The sequence below is a fragment of the Vitis vinifera genome, chromosome 10, assembly GCF_030704535.1.
Source record: "Vitis vinifera cultivar Pinot Noir 40024 chromosome 10, ASM3070453v1".
Taxonomy (NCBI): Eukaryota; Viridiplantae; Streptophyta; class Magnoliopsida; order Vitales; family Vitaceae; genus Vitis; species Vitis vinifera.
The window spans coordinates 22273933-22292311 of record NC_081814.1 but is presented as its reverse complement, the minus strand read 5'-3'; positions in this window follow the sequence as shown (position 1 = coordinate 22292311).

The window sequence follows — 18379 nt, the reverse complement described above, 5'->3', positions numbered from 1 at the left end:
GGAAGGAAGCGCAGGAAAATTAGTAAAAAAAAATCAGAGAATACAAAACCAGAGGAGATTCTCTTGTCGGAAGGCAGTTTTTTTTCAGGCTTGATCTAGATTGCGAAATCATTGCACTATTCTTTTGGGCTCAAGGTGGTTTTGAAGGTAATGTGTTTGTGGAGACGACTTTGGTTGACGTGTACTCAAAATTTGGATGTATGGGTATTGCGTGGCAATTTTTTGAGAGTATGTCAGAAAGAAACGTTGCTTCATAGAATGCGCAGCTTAATGTAATTACTTCTCTACACTTGGTCAGTCATTAGGGCAGATTATTGCTTGAAAGCTTGTTGCTAAACAGAAGGGAAGAGCTTGAAGTCTTGCGTGCTCTGCAAATGATGTTTTCTATTTGATCTTAATGATGTTTTGCTAATATCTGTGTTCTTCGGTGAGAGAAAGAAATTTCATGGAGGATACAAAGTTGTTGGTGGAGACTGATGTAGGGGCTGCAGTTGATTTGGCAATATTATTGAAGGAGATTTTCAACGAGGAATGAGAGCCTCCAACAGAGTCCTCTGTACACAATGGCAGAGTCTTATAGAGGAAAATTTGTCGTCACTCTTGGATTAGCAGCTTCGGAATGTCATCTTGGATGCATTATTACGAATCACTAACTCCTCCAGTTCTGATTATAAGCTGCTTCAAATAATAATTCAAAGGAGTTTATTTGTATCTGTTGACATAGCATATGCCCTGCACCCTAATTACAGGGACAACCATGAACTCCTGGTTGGATTTAAGAGTGCTTATTGAGTTTAGTTTTAGGCAGAGAATGCACCGGATCAAATGGACTGGGTTGAAAAGATAATTGGAGCAATAACTACTTTTGTTGAGTTCCCTTACAACCTTGAAGACCATGCATCATCCACCTGGTTTGCTGCTGTTTCTCTGATTGTAGGTTTGTTTTCCCCAGTTGGTATTAGCCTTCCTTTCAAATTCCATCAATTCTAAGTCTCGAGATCTGCCATCCTTTGACAGTCCAGATGTGCAAAGCATCATGAAGTGCATTCGTTTCCGTGCCTTTCATCATGATGGGTTTGAAATGCTCTTCTCATTTTCAGCAATTATGCAGCATGCTACAATCTTCTCTGCTCGGGTTTTATTCCAATCGACAGTGGGGTAGCCAAAAGGGCGGCAGAGCAGATCCTTGTCATACGAGAGGTATCAGTCATTGACCACGCAATGCTGGATAAGCTTACTGCTGAAAGTGAGGAACTGAAGTCCTTGATGAGCTCCTTGGAAAAGAGAATTGATGAAACATAGAAAAAATACGAGGAGACAAACAAGCTTAGTGAAGAAGGGCTGAAGCAAGCATTGGAAACAAACCAAAAAAAAAAAATAGTTCAGTTAAAGACTGCTATGCAGAGGCTTGAAGAAAAGTTTTCTGATATCAAATCTGAGAATCAAATTCTTCGGCAGCGAGCCTTGTTAAAGACACCCATAAAACGCATTGCAGATATTCTTTCAACTCCGGAAAAGAATCAAAGTTTGGAAAATGGTCATCACTTGAGTGAAGAGAATGGAGCTAATGAACCAATAAATGCAACAGCAGCAATGTATATCGCTTCAGGAAGTCCATTTTATCCTAATTTGCAGTCAGTGATGGATCCTCATCCGCAACTGTTAGTCTAATATCAAAGGAGCAGCCTATTATCCTTAGTCATGCAGGAACTGAAGATTGCATTGGCCTTCCCCCAAAGCTGCAATTCCCCCTTTCATCACAGAACTTGAATTTGGATGGACTCTCAAATTTGGCTCTTTCTCTGTTTATACCTTTTAAAGGTCACTCAGTACATTGTTACATCTAAGTCCCTTTGAGTTGGAAGATTCTATGGGAGCATTAAGATGCATTTTTTTAACCCTTTGTTCGATTATGTTCGTATTTCTCTATCACAAACTTTGAGCAAGCATTTGGAATGTCTATCAGATGAAGGTTCCTAATTTGCTCCCATTTGTTTGAGGTGTCTTAATTGAGGTTTGCTGGATTCAGCGCGTGGCCAATTTTCATGGCTGATTTCCCACTGATTTATGGTTCAGGTTTGAAACCTGGTTTTGATTTTAGTTGATTGAAGCTATTTGACAATGACCACTGCAAACGACCTGTGGCTGTAAAGTTTGAGATATTTCGGTGTCTGTGTGATAATGTGATTGCAGTGGAAGTGCTAAGATCAGAGCTCAGTAGAAGATAATTGGCAGCTGAGCCTGATAAGGAATTCAATCGGAATGTTAACATTGAGATTTGCAAGAAAAGGAAGGTCTGCTGTTAAAACAGAATGGATATCAGAAGACCCGTCACTGAGACATTTGGATTTATCATTTGTTGGTGAATCAATCATAGAACTACAATCTGTTGCTCGGTGTTACATTAGCATAGATGCTACAACAAAGGACAACTAGAAGGCAATTTCCCAAGACCTAATGCCTTATTTCTAAAACCTACAAGTGGAGATGAAGTATTATCCAAAGAATCTAAATGATGATATGGAGCTTCATTAAAATCTGTCCAGAGAATTCAAACAAATCAATGTAGAGCTATCTCTAAAGTCATTCGTGAAATCCAAAGGACAAAGCTGCTACTGCTCGCGATCTCGAACGCAATGCAAAGATTGAGTCTGTAAGGCTGCCAATGTTGACAGTTTTTAAGCTTCATAGTTGTGAGGGCATAACTTCAGCTTCCATGGCTGCAATATCACATGGTTATATGTTGGAGGTTTTGGGGCTCGATAATTGCAGCTTATTGACTTCAGTGTCCCTCAAACTTCCTCATCAGCAACCTCGCTAAAGAGTAATCTTTCAATCTTTGAAACAGAGTCCATAATGGCATACATGTCAAAACAAACTTGCAAGGAGGAGGTCATTGAAAGATTGTGGGGCTCTCTAGATATCAGATAATGGGTGCGACCAAATATGAGAAAGCCACAAAAATGTGTGACATAGATAAGGACATAAACAGAGAGGGCTTAATGTGAGTGAAGGACCGAAGAGGAGGATTCAATTTGCGCGAGCTGTCTATAATAATGTCGATATCTACCTCCTGGATGATCCTCTCAGTGCAGTGGGTGCATGTACAGCTGTAATTCCTTTCAATGAATGCGTCATAGCTGCTCTTGCTCATTAAATCGTAATTCTAGTGACTCACCAAGTAGAGTTTCACTCCAAAGTTGATAAAATTCTGATTATGAAAGCTGAAGGATTTTACAGAATCACTCATGAACATGAAAATCCCGAAAATGTATATTTGGGAGACACACTTCAAGAATGGAAATAGAAAGACAAGGAGAAAGTGAATTGCCTGAGGGGTTCAAACAAGATACCCATTGTTTAGAGAGTCATCAGCATCAATTTTCTCAAGATCTCTAGAAGCTGTTAAGCAACCTGTACCAGATTCCGAGTTGAAGGTAACAACAAGCAGCGTTGAGATTGGATCAGGGGAAACTGCATAGGAGGTGGATGTTTCTGTCAGCTGTTGCACAGAAATTGATAAGACAACTGAAAATTCAGTGGCGCCTACTCCCACAACTTTGGGATCCATAAATGTCGAAACTATCCTATCCAACCAAACCATGTATTCTGATCTTTTAGCACGCTCCTACCATGAAGCTCACTGTCAAGACCTTGAAGGGAAGCATAGCAACAGCGAAGGCATCATTGCTGATCAAATTTTTATATTCCAATCACATGCTTCAAGAATACGTGTCAGATGAGCTCATCAAATTATTGACAGCTGCATTAGAGGAGTTGTGGTCCACATCAACCATCAACGAAGAGGTCCTGAGAACCATAAATATAATATTTGCCAATTTTTATAAGCTCTATATTTCTGAAGCAACTACCTTGTGCATTCCCCCCATTTGGAAGGGGCGCTCGAGTTTGGAAGTGATGCTGCTCAAGAATCTGTCTTGGACTTCTTATGCTAGTTAAAACATTCATGGTCAATCACGCCAACAGATATTGCCAAGTCCCAAGCCATGATTGTAGCTGAAGACATTCCCATTCTGCAAATGCTTATGAAAACTTGTTCATCGAGCTCATCAGTCCATTGTCTTCAGAAAAGTCAACGCCGAATCTCCACACTGAATCCCTATACTAAGGGATCCAAATTCAGTCTCGCCACAAAGAGCTTCACTCTGTCTCAAATACCCCCGGTCGTATTCAATTCATGGATTACACTAATGTCCCCTTGATGTCCAGATCCTACCTGGTAAAATTCTCAGCGAGGAATACTGCTGAATCTGGCATTGTGAGTCTTCTTACCAAAGCTCAATTCCAGAGGCAGGAAACAAAGAACTGAAATCACACGAGCAGGACCCTTTGAACATAATGCTGAGATCATTGCAAGGAAATGGGAAGGTGCTGTTGCTATTCTTCTAAGGGAATTGAATTGAATGGCACACTAGCACACTACCACTGCCCAAAAGCATCAGCAGAACATGAACTCTTATCATCTCATCATGGAGCAGCCTCTACGCTCTCTACAAGGCTCCTGGTTGATACAAATATTGGAATACCACCCCCTGACATTTGTAAACCACCCTCTGCATTCATTCCATATGATATGGATTTAGGACATCCTCGAACTCACTTCAAGACACATTTTTGCATCCTTATAGAGAGAATTGATCCAACTGCTAGACCAGTTAGCATTGGAACTCGCTTTAGAAGAAAATAAGCTTTAAAGCACTTGCCAAAATTCAGAAGGGGCATCATACACATACAGCTTGGGGATGTTGGAACAGTCTGCGTATTCATTCGAAAAGCTACATCAGTGAACTTCCCCATGCGAGCTAAAGATGAACAATTAGCACTACTGAAAAGGGGTAAAATATAGAGCTCATGATGAGCAGGAAAACACAGGAACTAAACTACAGAAGAATCTAGAAGTGAACTGTGATAAAATATATGAATCAGATGAACTTTTGAGCAAAGACTCGAAATTCCAGAATTGGTGGCAGTAAGGGAATCAAAATGGGAACCAGGCCTTAATTGCTTCACCACAACTTCCTGCTAGCAATGCAAGTTGTGATCTTGAAAAGCCAGAGTTGAGTTGGAATGCCTTTGTTGATGAAATTATACACCCCAAACCCAGTGAGCATGGACTCTGAAATGAATATGGCCAGTTCCACTCCAGACATGCCAGCAATGTACAGAGGCCTCTTCATGCAACCATCAGCAATCCAGCAACAGCTAAACCTCCCAAGCTCCAGTCCAGCATGGCTATCTTGCTACACACACCTCCTCATCTCTTTGCTTCTTTGATTGGAAATTTAATGTTTTAAATTGAATTTTGAATTCTTTTACGACCAAGCATTTCCAGCTTTGAAAAATCCATCTTTAGAAGCTCCTAGGTACAAAATCCAGATTTTAACATGCAATTTGCTGCCACTTTACTTTAGGTATGCACTTTCACTTTTTTTTTTTTTTTTTAAAAACTATTTTCGTGATTTTCTTGATTTTCAGCAAGCATGAACAAACTCCATAATTCCAAGTCATGGAATTTATGGAATCAACTCATGCGAAATTAATTAGGGCTTTGGTGGGGGCCCGACATTCATAAAATTCACTTCAATACTGTTTGCTTGATATGTTGATTTTTTATTCTTCTTGATGAAATACTTGAATTCACTTTATATCTATTGTTGAGATACCCTTGTACCCATAGACGTGTGGATGCTCGCTAAACGGGTACGCCCCTCTGCCCTTCAACTCTAAAATTCTATATGTTATCATGAATCATGACCATGTTTGATACCATAATTGATTGTCTTGATGTTTGATCATCTTTGATAAAATACATATTATGTGTCATATTTCCAAACTAATCTCTTATGTTTTATGATAGCGCTTGAGAAGCGGTCCGGGTATGCATCCTAACCTTCCTTTATTGTGATTTGATCTTGTTTGGCATGCTATTTTTGGAATCACCTAGCCTGCTTAGGTATCTGTAATTAACTGATTGATTGCCACACTCCCCTTATCTTTGTCAGTAGAGACCTTTATAGGGCTTAGAGGGGTGCTACCTTTTAAAGGTACCTTCCCAATAGGTAACCTGATCCCCGGACTTAGACTCGGGTTTTTCAAAGACATGCTTTTTCCAAAAATTATGGAGTCACATTTTAGGGTTTTTCTTTCTTGTTTTATTTTCCCTTTAAAATAAAAATAAAATAAGTGGCGACTCCAACGTTTTCTAAAAATTAATTTTTCACAAATAAAAAGCGAGTCTCGCCGATCGAGTGGGGATGCACGTGAAAAATGCGGGTCCACACATCCACAAACCAGAGTTGCTCATAACATTTAAAGGCCTAAGCTTAAGGAATCCTGAGTGGTTCATATCATCCACAACCTTAGTTTTTCATACCATCTAAAGCCTTGAGCTCACGACCCAAAGTAGCTCATGTCATCCACAGCCCTGAACTAATCATAACATCTAGAGCCTTGAGCTTATGAACGATAAATCATTTATGTCCACCACAGCCCTAAGCTCCTCATAGTATCTAGAGCCTTAAGCTCATGACTTGGAGTCATTCATGTTATCCACAACCTTGAGTTGGTGATAGCATCTAGAGTCTTGAGCTCATGATGTAGAATTGTTCATGTCATCCATAACCCTATTTTGTTCATTGCATCTAGAGGCCTGAGCTCATGAGATCCCAAGTCGTTCAAATAATCTATAATCCTGAGTTGTTCATAGCATCTAGAGCCTCGAGCTCATGACCTAAAGTCATTCATATCATCCACAACCCTAAGTTGTTCATTGCATCTAGACGCCTGAGCTCATGAGATCTAGAGTCGCTTACATCGTCTAAAACTCTAAGATGTTCATAGCATCCAAAGCCCCGAGCTCACAACCCAGAGTAGCTCATGTTATCCATAACCCTAAGCTGTTCATAGCATTTAGAGCCCTGAGGTCACAACACAGAGTCATTCATGTCAACCATTGCCCTAAGTTGTTCATAGTATCTAGATCCCTCAGAACAAGGAATCCTGATTTGACCATAACATATATAGCCCTAAGTTATTCATTGCATCTAAAACCCTGAGCTCATGACCTGGATTAGCTTATGTTATGAACAACCCTAAGTCGTTCACATCATCTAGAGCCCTAAGGTCACAACCTGAAGTCATTCATGTCAACCATAACCCTTAATTGTTCCTAACATTTAGAGCCTTAAGTTTGCGACCAAGAGTTGTTCATGTCATCCACGACCTTAAGCTATTCATAGCATTTAGATCCATGGGCTCGCGATTAAGAATCGTTCATAGCATCTACAGCCCTGAGCTATTCATAGCATCTAGAGGCTTGAGCAAGTTATTCATATCGTCCACAACCCTAAGCTATTCATAGAATCTAGAGCCCTAAGCTCATGAAACAAAGTAGCTCAAGTCATCCATGACTCTAAGTTGTTCATAACATCTAGAGCCCTAAGCTCACGACCCGATGTCGTTCATGTCAACCATGACCCTGAGGTCACGACCCAGTGTCATTCATGTCAACCATCGCCCTGAGCTATTCATAGCATCTAGAGCCCTGAGCTTATGACCTGGAGTAGATCATGTTATGAATAACCCTAAGTCATTCATATCATCTAGATCCCTAAGGTCATAATCTAAAGTCATTCATGTTAACCACAACCCTTAACTGTTCCTAGCATCTAAAGCCTTAAATTCACGACCTAGATTTTTTCATGTCATCCACAACCTTAAGCTATTCATAGCATTTAAATCCATGGGCTCACGTCTAAGAATCGTTCATGGCATCTTCAGCCCTGAGCTATTCATAGCATCTAGAGGCTCGAACTCAACGGATCCCAAGTCGTTCATATCATCCACAAACCTTAGCTATTCATAGCATCTAGAAGCTTGAGCAAGTCATTCATATCATCCACAACCCTGATCTATTCATAGAATCTAGAGCCCTAAGCTCACGGTACAAAATAGCTCAAGTCATCCATGGCTCTAAGTTGTTCATAACATCTAAAGCCCTGAGCTCACAACTTGGTGTCGTTCATGTCAACCACGACCCTGAGTTCATGACCCAGTGTCATTCATGTCAACCATCGCCCTGAGCTATTCATAGCATCTAGAGCCCTGAGCTCATGACCTGGAGTAGCTCATGTTATGAACAACCCTAAGTTGTTCATATCATCTAGATCCCTAAGGTCACAACCTAAAGTCATTCATGTCAACCACAACCCTTAGCTATTCCTAGCATCTAGAGCCTTAAGTTCGTGACCTGGAGTTTTTCATGTCATCCACAACCTTAAGCTATTCATAGCATTTAGATCCATGGGTTCACGATTAAGAATCGTTCATAGCATTTACAACCCTAAGCTATTCATAACTTTTAAAGGCTTGAACTCAAGGGATCCCGAGTCGTTCATATCATCCACAAACCTGAGCTATTCATAGCATCTAGAGGCTTGAGAAAGTCATTCATATCATCCACAACCCTGAACTATTCACATAATCTAGAGCCGTAAGCTCATGACACAAAGTAGCTCAAGTCATCAATGGCTCTAAGTTGTTCATAACATCTAGAGCCTTGAGCTCATGACCCGGTTTCATTCATGTCAACCATGACCTTAAGCTCATGACCCAATGTCATTCATGTCAACCATTGCCCTGAGCTATTCATCGCATCTAAAGCACTGAGCTTACAACTTGGAGTCATTCATGTCATCCATAGCCTTGACCTGTTCATTGCATCCAAAGGCCTGAGCTCATGGGATCCCAAGTTATCTATATCGTCCACAAGTCTATGATGTTCATAGCATCTAGAGCCATAAGCACAGGACTCGAAGTGGCTCATGTCATCCACAGTCTTGACGTGTTTATGACATCTAGAGGCCTCAACTCACGAGATCTTGAGTCTATCATATCATCCACAACCCTAAGCTATTCATAGCATCCGGAGCCTTAAGCTTCTGACCTAGAGTAGCTCACGTCATCCATAACCTTGAGTTGTTCATAACATTTAGAGCCTTAAGCTCACAATCTAGAGTTGTTCGTGTCATTCACAATTGTGAGCTATTCATAGCATTAAGAGCCATGAGCTCACGAATAAGAATCATTCATATCATCCATAACCCAGAGATGCTCATAACATCTAGAGGCCTAAGCTTAAGGGATCTCAAGTCCTTCATATCATCCACGACCTTAGCTTTTCATAGCCTTTAGAGCTCTAAGCTCACAACCTAAAGTAACTCATGTCATCCACAACTTTAAGCTGATCATAGCATTTAGAGCTTTAAGCTCACGACCCAGAGTCGTTTATGTGAACCATAACCTTGAGCTCCTCATAACATCTAGAGCTTTAAGCTCATGACCCGGAGTTGTTCATGTTATCCATAGCCTTAAGCTATTTATAGCATCTAGAGTCTTGAGCTCATGATGAAGAATCATTCATATCATTCACAACCCTGAACTATTTATAGCATCTAGAGCCTTAAGCTCACGAACTGGAGTCGTTCATGTTAAGCATGGCCCTGTGCTATTCGTAGCATCTAAAGCCTTAAGCTCACAATCTAAAGTCATTCATATCATCTACAACCTTGACCTATTCATTGCATTTAGAAGCCTGAGTTCACGAGATCCTAAGTCATTCAGGTCATATATAACCTTAAGTTATTCATAGCATCTAGAGGCTTAAGCTCATGACATGGAATAGCTCATGTCATCCACAACCCTGAGCTGTTCATAGCATTTAGAGCCCTGACCTCACTAACTAGAGTCATTCATGTCAAGCACAATCCTGAGCTGTTCATAGCATCTAGAGTCTTGAGCTCATGACTCAGAGTCATTCATGTCATCCACAACCCTAAGTTGTGCATTGCATCTAGAGGCATGAGCTCACGGGATCTTGAGTCGTTCATATCGTCCACAACTCTAAGATGTTCATAGTATTTAAAGCCCTTTACTCATGACCTAGAGCCATTCATGTCATCCATAGCCTTGAGTTGTTTGTAGTATTTAGAGGCGTGAGCTCACGAGATTCCAAGTCGGTCATATCATCCATAACCTTGAGCTATTCATAGCATCTAGAGCCTTGAGCTCACATGATCCCAAATTTATCTTATCATCCATAACCCTAAGCTATTCATAGCATCTAAAGCCCTAAGCTCACAGCTAGGAGTAGCTCATGTTACCCACAACCTTGAGCTATTTGATACCACTAAGAGACTTGAGGTCATAACCTGAAGTCATTCATGTCAACCACAAACCTTAACTGTTCATAGCATCTAGAGCCTTGAGATCGCAACTTAGAGTCATTCATGTCATCCAAAACCCTAAGTTGTTCATAACATTTAGAGTCATGGCCTCACGACATAAAATCGTTCATATCATCCATAACCTTGAGTTTTTCATAGCATTTAGAGGCCTAAGCTCAAGGGATCCCAAGTCGTTAATATCATCCACAACCCTGATTTGTTCATAGCATCTAGAGGCTTAAGTGAGTCATTCATATCATCCATAACCATAAGCAGTTCATAACATCTAGATCCCTAAGCTTATGACACAAAGTATCTCAAGTCATCCATAGCTCTAATATGTTCATAGCATCTAGAGCCTTGCCCTCACAACCCATTGTCATTCATATAAACCAAACCCTTAGCTATTCATAGCATCTAAAACCTTGAGGTTACAATCTAGAGTCGTTCATGTCAACCATAACCCTGAGTTGTTCATAGCATTTAGAGCCTTGAGAACTTGGGATCCTGAGTTGTTCATATCATCAACAACCCGAAGTTGTTCATAACATCTAGAACCTTGAGCTCATGACCTAATGTAGCTCATGTCATCCATAGCCCTAAGGTCACAACCTGAAGTCGTTCATGTCAACCACAACCCTGAACTGTTCATAGCATCTAAAGCCTTGAGCTTATGACATGGAGTCATTCATGTCATCCATAGCCTTGAGGTATTCATAGCATTTAGAGTCATAGGCTCACGACCAAGAATTTTTCATTTCATCCACAGCTCTGAGCTGTTCATAGCATTTAAGGCCTCAGCTCAAGGGATCCCAAGTCATTCATATAATCCATAACCCTAAGTTGCTCATAGCATCCAAAGCCCTAAGCTTATGACCCAAAGTTCATGATGTCCACATCCTTGAGTTGTTCATAACATCTAAAGTCTTGAGCTCATGGCACAGAATCGTTCATATCATCCACAACCTTGAGCTCTTCATTGCATCTAGTGTTGGGAACCTCGGATTACTTCGTTTTTATGCCCTAAATCGCGTAGGGTGTATGCAAATCAATCATATAACTCTCCAAATCTGTCACAGTAGATAAAAAGGCATTAAAAAATAATAAGAATTCCATAGAAAGCATAGATATAAAGAATAAAGCCACATACCTTTGAATGTTCTCGAATCTATTCCAATCGATGCAAATAACACCAAAGTCATAATAGATCTTGTAAAGACCATGATCTTCCACCCAATGACTCTTCCTTGAGTCTAAGCACTAAGATAGTGGAGATCTCAAGGATAGAGGCTAGGGTTGTCTCTTTAGATAGAAAGGGAGAATGGCAAGACTTAGAAACCCTAACCCCTAAAGGGGAATTTATAGGCTTCCTACTGGGCTTAAGTACACTTAATCTAGCCCAAAAAGGTTTCTAATTGATTAAATAACCATACAAGGTCCTAATTAATCAATTAGCCCATTCCAAAGATGCCACCTACTTATCCTTATGCAACCTTGCGTAGTTACCAAAACGCCTTTATGCACAAAAGTGAACTAAAAACCCATCCAACCCTCATACACCATGCCATTAAGGTATATGAGCTTAGAGTGAGGACCATTGGGACCCATAGAAGTACTGGCTCCCTCAAAATCAAATTCTAAAATTGACTTAACATCCCACTATAGAGAGTCAACTGCACTTTAGTACCTTATGTAAATTATAATGAGGCACCAAGTGCTCAGGTCCGTGACCTACTATCCACTACATGCAGACTCCCCATGAACTAATATCCACAATTTAATAAGGTAGTGCCATCACCTATCAAGATTTCCTCTCAAATCCTTGATTTACAAATCTCACTTATTATGTGATCAAATGGCATACTCTAGCTCTAAAGACCATATATCAAATTCCACTAAAGGAATTACTGTGGCTGATTACTACTCAAAAAGTGCTATTTTATAGCTTTTAATTAACTCTTTTAAACACTTTTGAGTAGTAGTTATTGCCTTTTAACTCAATTGGCATGTTAAGGACCCTTGCAATAAAATCTAATCACTTTGTGTAAGTTTTGGTGTTTTTGTTAGTAATTTAATCACCAAAGCAATCTAAGATTGAGGAGAGTTCTTTGGAATCCATGGCAAAGCAATGGAAAGCTCAGAGACATGAAGAACCAAAGCTTTGAAGACCTTTGCCATAAGCAAATCCGGAATACAAGGAGAGGAAGCAAAGAGAAATCTGCCATGAAGCATTCTTGATGACAGTCTTGTCAGCCACTTTTGGGGCACTTTCTAAAGTCCAATCGATGCATGCTATATACCATTTCAAAGCTCAGGAAGTCAAAAATCCAATGCTTCAAACGGTGTGCAATTCGGAGTTGAAACGAAGAAGTTATAACCATTGCAAGTCAATCACTCTAAGCTGAAGGAAGCATTTTGCAAAGTGTTGCGAAATCACCCTTTTGTTGCGAAGTGATTTCGCAGCCTTTTTGTACAGTGTTGTGGATTTCCTCCTGAAATTGCCCGATATATGCGACAAGTTGGAAGCTGAGAGCCTCAAGATGAAAGCCAACTTCGCAGCCCTGCGAGATTAGTCGTTTGCTACGAAGTGATTTCGCAGCCCTTTTTGTGTGTCTGCGAAATCTCGCAGACCTCGTTTTCACATGCGAAATGGTCCTTAGTGCTTCCCGATATTTGTGCACCAACTCTTTTAGATCTTTTCTTCAGATATTTTTGTATAAATTTCCATTCTTCTCCTTGTAATCCACCAACCATAAGATTTCTTAGTTAGGAAGGTTGGAAAAACATCTCTATATATATTCCCTTGCATCCATTGTAAAGGAGATCGATCAATATATAGATATATCATATATAGAATCAATGAACAGAGCACTTGCTCTGTTTTTCATATATATTATTGTTTTCTCGTTAGTTTTCTTTCTAGCCAACCAAACTCTAAGGATTTTTCCTTAGAGGATGAGAGGCTAAGCTCTTTGTCTCTTGGAGTGAGGAAAGCCGGGTAAGTTTCCACATGCATAATTTGGAAGTTTTGTTGTTTTAGTTTTTAATGAAGAGAAAGTGTGACCCGTTAATGGTTTTTATCTTTTTAGTAACTTAAAACACCTTTAAATCACCTGGGCCAACACTTGGTAAGGCAAGTGATCTCCGTCCATGGAGATTCACTAGTTTATCTCTTTCGAGCCTCTAAGAGGTGACTTGAAGGTAGGATTTTCTAGAATAGCCAACACTTGGTAAGCTTTTGGACTCCAAGGAGACATCCATTAGTTATCTCTTGCGAGCTTTTGACGGGTAATCCAAGGTTAAAGATCACCTTGAATGGCAAGTGCTAGGTGAGAGGTATGAGCCATTGCAAAGTGCATCAGTGAGAGGGATTTAGTGTTTGAACCCATTAATTGGAAGCATCTGTACAGCACCGGTTAGAGAATTAACTATATGTTAATTCTCTAATACGAGGAAAAGAAACAAGTGACCGAAACTCCCTTTTTGTATGAGGAATCTGAGCCTAGTGATCTGAACTCCAAGAAACACTTTTCTTTGTAAGTAAAATCAGTTACTATTTGTGGTTAGTTTAAAACCAAACCTTTTTCACTCAAATATCTTTATGTTTTCCTTTAAAGCTAACCTTGAAATGAAAAGGCAGCAATTCAGCTTTGAATTAATATCATTTGTGAAGTGAAAACCCATCCCAGTGAACGATCCTAGAGCCACTATGCTATAGTAGCTTTTTCTTTGCTACCCTAGTATATGGTGTAATAGGTTATAAATTTTGTTGATTACTCCCTCAATCAAGGAGCACCAGCTGGACACGAATCAGCTGAGACACCAATTGGGCACGAATCAAATGGCGCCATTGCCGGGGATGGTGCCACTTTACAATGATATCGCCTTTCTAGAGTACTTGTGATCTTCATCACAAGTTTGGTGACTTTTCTTTTCCTTTTACTAACTCTTTTTATTTCTTTATTGTTCATATTTTAGTATACCTTTTCTTTAGTTTTTAGTTTACCTTAATTTTTTTTCTTTGAATTGTTTTTCTTTTGTTTTCTTTTGTGTTCTCTGTTTTTAATTCACAAATTGCTAGTTGTGCATGCCATATTGAATACGAGATAGTAGAGGAAGCCATGAACTTCATGAGTTATGTGGCTAAAGTTTCAAGAGAATGGGATGAACCAAATGCTAGAGATATGGGAAGAATGGCGTCTCAACCTAATGCTAAGGGTGAGATGTATATTTTAAATGATGGCATAGACATGAGGACAAAGATTGCAGCTATGGAAAGGAGATTGGAAAAGCTAGAAATGACGAATATGCAACCAGTGCAAGCCATCTCTCAGACACCATTGCAAGCTATGCCTTGTGCCATTTGTCTATCTTATGAGCACTTGGGGGAAAAGTGTCCTACCATTCCAGCCGTGAGGGAAATGTTTGGTGATTGCAACACCTACAATTCCAATTGGAGGGACCATCCAAATTTCTCTTGGAAACCACAGCCACCTCAGTATCAGCAACTTGCTCAAGCACCACAGTAAGCCTCAAACCTTGAACAAGCTATGATGAATCTTAGCAAGTTCGTGGGAGACTTTGTTGGAGCTCAGAAATCCATCAATGCTCAGCTCAATCAAATAATTGACAGTGTAGAGAGTTCATTGATTAAAAGGATGGATGAAGTGCAAAATGATCTATCTCAGAAGTTAGATATTCTCCAAGATTCAATCTCAAGGTTTGCCAACCTCAACACAATGCAAAAGAAAGAAAACTCTCCTTCTCAACCTTATCAAAATTCTATGAGTATCCATGAAATGGAGGCTGAGGAGGGAGAACCTTCACAAAAGAGGGAAGTCAAAGAAGTGATCACTCTAAGGAGTGATAAAGAGGTTGATCTGCCCACATGCAAGCTAGAGCATAAGGTAGAGAGTGAAACAGAGAAAGAAAAGATGGAGGAAATCAAAGGAAAGAAAAAGGGGAAAGGCATAGAGAAAGATGACTATGATTTTGATATAGATGAAGAACCACGGAGGATAGTCATCAAGGAAGAAATGAAGAAACATATGCCTCCACCTTTCCCCCAAGCTTTGTATGGCAAGATCTTACAAAGCAAGTCTCAAGTGAGGGATGCTAACTTCATATGGGATCCGGGCAAGCTAAATCAGGATCAAATTTTTTGATGGACTTAGTCTTTTTAAAGACTAGCTAGTCCATATCTTTTTGTTTTGTTTTTTTACTTGTTTTAATTTTGATTTCAATGTTTTAATTTTGATTTCAATGCGTTAATTTTGATTTCAAATGCTTTAATTCTAATTTGTTTTGATGTAATATAGGTTTTTGGATGATCAAAATCAGGAGGAATTGCAAAGAAATTGAAGAAAGTCTTTCGGAGCAAAATCGGAGCAAAATTGGAGCGAAAACGGAGCAAAAACAGGGCAAAAACAGGGGTTTGCGAGATTTCGCAGCCTCTGCGAAATCAACACTTTGCTGCAAAACCACTTTTGGCACATGAGTGCCACTTCGCAGCACAGGAGCCCCCATTTCGCAACTGTGAAACGGCTGCGAAGCTCCAAAGCGTAAAAATTCCCAATTTCGTAGCCAAAGCTCCATTCTGCAGGGAATTTCGCAGCTGCGAAACCACTTTTGGCACACGAGTGCCATTTTGCAGCGTAGTGACTCGCATTTCGCAGCTGCGAAACGGCTACGAACCACCAAAGCATGAAAGATCCCATTTTTGCTGGGAAAGCTCCATTTTGCAGGATATTTCGCGACTGCGAAACCACTTTTTGGCACATGAGTGCCATTTGGAAGCCTTGTACAATCATTTTGCAGCTGCGAAACCTCCACACCTTAAAATCCTTCAGCGTGCACACCATGAACAGACATGTCACAGCCGCACCCCCATTTCGGCAATTTTTGGACACATCTCGATCACTTATCGAAGTTCAAATTATGTATACTATATCTTGTTTCAAATCTTGGGAAGTTAGGAGTCCATAGCTTCAAACGGTGCTTGATTTGGATTTGAAACGGAAAAGTTATGGCTATTTGAAGATGACTGTGCAAACCATGAGCGGAAATGTCGCACCTCCATTTTGCTACTGTTGGACACATTTTTGAAGCACTTCCTGGAGCTCAAATTATGCATACCATATCTTGTTTCAAATCTTGGGAAGTCAGGAGTCCAGATCTTCAAACGGTACACAATTTGGAGTTGAAACGAAGAAGTTATGGTCGTTTGAAGACAAGCGCGCAAAGCTGAGCGGGAATTTCGCAGCCGAGACGCCATTTGGAAGGGTGTTTTGCAGCTGCGAAACCAACTTTGGCACACGTGTGCCATTTTGCAGCACAGTTCCCCTCATTTCGAAGCTGCGATACAGCTGCGAAATCACCTTTGAGCTACGAAACCACTTTTTGGCACATGAGAGCCATTTCGAAGCCCCGTACACTCATTTTGCAGCTACGAAATGAGCTACGAAATCAATTTTGGGCTGCGAAATCACTTTTGAGCTTTGAAATGGCTGCGAAATGATCTCCAAACTTCGAAATGGCTACGAAATCACCTCCAAAAGTCGAAATGACCTTCAAATTGTGAAATTGACTTGCGAAATGGAGGAAGGTTTGCAAAAACACCTTGCAAAGCCAAGGGAAGTTGCTAAAATGCCAACAGAGCCCCGCAACCATGCATCTGAAGAGGAGAGCCCCGTGCACCCTGGGATCACACACACTAAGCCTCTCACTCCATTTCTGACCTCCATAAACCATCAGAGCCCATAGCTCCAGCTGAGGAGACTATGCCACCTAAGGAGACTACCAGAAGAGAGGCCAAAGTCCTGATCCAACCCATTCAAGAGGCCACCACAGACGCATCAGCTCCACAGGACCTTACCATTACTTGATCATCTCTTTATTTTTTGGTCTTTACATATTATATTAGTATACATAACTCCATGTTTTGATGTCTTATATTCTGGGATTGGATGTATTACTAATGATACATCATATATAGACATCAATTCTTGTTTAAACTTGTCATTTTTCTATTTCCTCTACTCACTAACTCTTATGTTTTCTTTGAAACATGTGGTTTCTCCTATACGACTCAGACTCCATGTCACTCAGGAGGTACCACTTCCTCCCTATTTTTCAATTGCTTTTGTCACATTGAGGACAATGTTCAGCTTGGTTGGGGGGAGAGTTGAGGAAGTAAGTATTGTTAATAATGCTAAGTTATTTTGGTAATTTAGTTGCTTTTTGCTTAATTTAAATTTTTTTTTTAGTTTTTATTCTACTCTCCATGGTTATTAAGGAAAAATTTTCAAACAAAAATTGGAGAAATTGAATTTTTGTCTTTTTACTTGACTTAGATTTTGTATTATGCTTATTAAAGTTGATGAATTGTTGAAACTTCTATTGAAGTCAACCTTAGTTCTTCCACTTTAAGCTATTCACACACTGTGCACAATAGGTTCCAATTATAAGATGAAAAACTATTTCCCTCTTGACTTAGGAAAATTTTAGACTTGGTACCTTTGACCTTATTTAATAGTGTTGGGACACCTTGTAAAAGGCCAATGAGCCTTTGAAAAAAAGAAAGAAAGAAAGAAAAAATGTCTTCTTGCCTTGAAACCCGAGCAAGGTCTGAGGGGTATATGGTGAAAATCTTTAAAACCTGGTGCCCTAAGCCTTCATTGGTTGGGAGTCACCGACCTCAATGCTTGTTACAAGGGTGAATAGGTGGAGTTTAACATACTGTAGGTGCTTGGGTATTAAAATTCATTCTCAAAAGTCCGGGGTAAAATCCAAGGAGTTAGTGGTTGAAAGATCCTTAAAACTTGATGCCCTAAACCTTAATTGGTTGGGAGTCATCGATGGACCCCGTTACATGGACAATTTAGAAAAGAATACCTGTAAGCCTTGTACTCCTACAATGAAAAAAAATTGTGAAAAAAGAGGTGCGTTCTTAGCCTATTGGAGGTTGATCAGTTTACTAAGCTTTGAAAAAAAAACTAGGTTGGGGGGAGAGATTAGTTCAACATACTATATTCGGAAACTAATAAATAACACTTATATTTTTGTGGAAGAGTAAGGTTTGACCCTTTGGGAGTGAAAACTCTTTTAAAGCTTAAATTTGCATAATGTCTTCTCTT